This window comes from Amphimedon queenslandica, unplaced genomic scaffold (genome assembly GCF_000090795.2).
Source record: "Amphimedon queenslandica unplaced genomic scaffold, v1.1 AMPQUscaffold_11601, whole genome shotgun sequence".
In the NCBI taxonomy this organism is placed as follows: domain Eukaryota; kingdom Metazoa; phylum Porifera; class Demospongiae; order Haplosclerida; family Niphatidae; genus Amphimedon; species Amphimedon queenslandica.
The window spans coordinates 7,467-10,496 of record NW_003548157.1 but is presented as its reverse complement, the minus strand read 5'-3'; the positions used below and the strand labels follow the sequence as shown (position 1 = coordinate 10,496).

General features: G+C 33.3%; 1 long non-coding RNA gene across 2 annotated transcripts; it reads right to left on the bottom strand.

Moving 5' to 3' along the window:
- Positions 1–2,202, bottom strand: LOC109589150 (uncharacterized). Of its 2 annotated transcripts, none has more exons than XR_002188556.1 (5): positions 2,152–2,202; positions 1,942–2,091; positions 605–753; positions 63–269; positions 1–16 (listed from the first exon to the last, which is right to left on the bottom strand). It is a non-coding gene; the product is annotated as an uncharacterized LOC109589150 (long non-coding RNA). The 2 variants fall into 2 exon arrangements; XR_002188557.1 differs by having other exon boundaries at positions 2,027–2,091.
- Between the last annotated feature and the right edge of the window lie 828 nt (positions 2,203–3,030).

The window sequence follows — 3,030 nt, the reverse complement described above, 5'->3', positions numbered from 1 at the left end:
TCACTTTATGCTCAAGCTATCAATAATTAATTAACTAATAATTAATAACTATTAATAACTACCTTAGCTTTATCTGCTTCAAGTTTAGCATTCAATAAGTTCAAATCTTCAGCTCCTCCTCCTCCTCTCTCTCCTCCTTTCTCCTCTTCGATTTCGTGCATTTTTGTTTCCAGTTGTTTCCTTAGTTTGTTGTAACTTGATGTCATTCCATTGAATATTGAACGCAGTGTCTCAATACTTTTAGAATAATTTTATACTAATTTTTTATTCTATAAAAATAATAAATATTCATGTACACATTTACATGTACATGTGTACTTAAAAAATAATATAGGATGTGAATTGGTCAGTTAAAAAAACATCATTTTGAACTACATGCACCTACACAATGTACACTGTATATGTAAAAGTACAAAAAATAAATGTACAAAACATGTACACATGTGATTCTGAATCTGAACAACCTACATACATGTATATGTATTATGATGATGCTCAATGACACAAGGTCACAAATTCAGTAATTCACAATGTTGACTAAATATAGTAAAATTTATGTACATGTACAAGAATACAGTACATGTTATGTTTAAACTACATGTACCTCGTTTGTTAATTTTGCTGTGATTAGTAACTCCATTATTCTCCTAATCCTCTTCTTCCTCATCGTCACTAGCAGCAGCTGCTGGTACTGCAGTGTGTCTCATGAGGTGGAGGTCCTTGTCACCATCTTGATCTGGACAACATCTTGATCTGGGGAGGGAGAGGGAGGAGAATGAGGAAGTGGCATTAATGGTAAACAAAAAACTAACAAATTTAATAGAAATTCACTATCTAATAATATGGTATAATATAATACAGTATAAGTGGTTTTTCTCGAGGGTTGCAAATTTCGCGAATTTCAGATACCTTCCTGAAAATAAAATCTGTGAAAATCAATTTAATATGGTACCCACATCGCACACATGGCAGAATTTGCGGAAATAAAATCTGCAAATTGGAATTTTAGTAGATTTCGCGAAATATAATTCCCTCAATAAAAACCAATTTGTAACATCACTTACAAAAGTGACATTACAACGTACATGCACGTGTACATGTGGATGCAATTATTATTAATTAGGAACACATCCACAGTTTCAAATTACGACAAGAATTCTTCAATTTTATAATTTTTCCTAATAAGCATGTTCTTATGTTGTATAGAAAGTTTGAGCTCATTCCAATCAAAATTGGATTTTTTACAAATTTTTAAAGTTGCTAAAATTTGTCAAAACATAAAAGGACAAACATGTACATGTACATACACTGACTGTGTGTCCTAACCAGACATGGGGCAAGCACTTAAGCATTTGTGCTTATAAGCATTTTAAGCACTTTTTTGTAAATGCTTGAAGGTGCTTGCAAGCATTAATCATATTGCAAGCACTTGTGCTTGACTTGTACTTAAGCTCTTTTTAATGTAAATGCTTTAAAGCACTTTTGAAGCACTTTTTAAGCACTAATGCTTGTCTGTTTTATCAGTTATCAGTAATATAGCTGTCATGCATGTGTATGACATCTATCGTAACATACGCATGAGACCTACTGTCAGTTTAACCTTTAAAGATGGCCACAACCACGAAGAAGCTACCAGATTTTATTATTTCAATCTTTTTCAATCTTTTTGAAGTTTTGAGTGGTGCTTTCAGAGCCTAAGTGCCACAAATATTGCCATAACTTATAGATTGAGTGCTTTAGGTATTGCTTGAAGCACGCTTTTAATTACAGCATTAGTGCTTGTGCTTGTGCTTAAGCATTTTCACAAGTGCTTTAGATGTGCTTGAAGCACATTGCTATATTGAAGCATTTGTGCTTGGCTTGTGCTTAAGCAATTTCCCCAGTGCTTTATGATGTGCTTCAAGCATTTTAGAAAGTGCTTGCCCCACGTCTGGTCCTAACCTTGTTGTATTGGTACCAAACACACAGCTGTACGAGAGACCAGAGGAGGTGGGGGAGGGACAGGATGATGAGCGGAATAACGTACCTCAGGATACTTTGAGTCTCTGGGAATGTGTCGGGTAAATGAAACACATATTTTCTATCAACACTCTAAATAGTGAGAGACATGGAGATAAAGGATTACATGTACATGTACATATGTATATTTACTTTTGATGTTCATTTCATAATTCAATGTTTATCAGCAAAGCTCTCGTTAAACTCATAAAATACAATAAAAACAATGAGATGTGATAATATTAATTGGTTCATTTGTGTAAATGGACATGACTCAAAAATTTTAGTGGAATTGGCTTTAACTATTACACATCACTTGGACATTAGCTGAATCAGAAAATGTATTAAATGTATGCATAGTACGTTTGATTTTGGTCATACATGTAACTCAAAAATTTAATCAGAACCAGGTCAAACTTTTTACGTAGCATAAGGATATAATAAAGTTTGGGGTGATTTTAAAGTCATTTTCTGAAAAAATGATTGGCTATAGCCTTGGGTATTTTTCAGAATCTCGGTAATTTCTTAAAATGGCCGTAACTTGAAAATTGAAGTCAGAATCAGCTCAAACTTTCTACACAGCATAAGGACATCAATATGTATCAGAAAATGTAATAAAAAGTTGGGGTAATTTCGGAGCCATGTTTTTGGAAAAAACCATGGGCTATAGCCTTGGGTATTTTTCGAAATCGCGGCAATTTCTTAAAATGGTCTTAACTTGAAAAATTGAAGTCGGAATCAGCTTAAACTTTCTACACAACACAAGGGCATCAATATGCATCAGAAAATGTAATAAAAATTTGGGGGTGATTTCAGAGCATTATATTACATTACTTACATTAAATACATGAGAGTCTTTTAAAGCTACAAGCTCCTATGAGAGAGGAAATGAAAGAAAGGAAAGGAGGAGAGAGAAATGCTCAATGGCACTGGTCACAAATTCATTATTATACATATATATGCAGTAATTCACAATTTTACTAGAATTCATGTACTAGTATACATGTACAGGTACATTTAAACTACCTCATC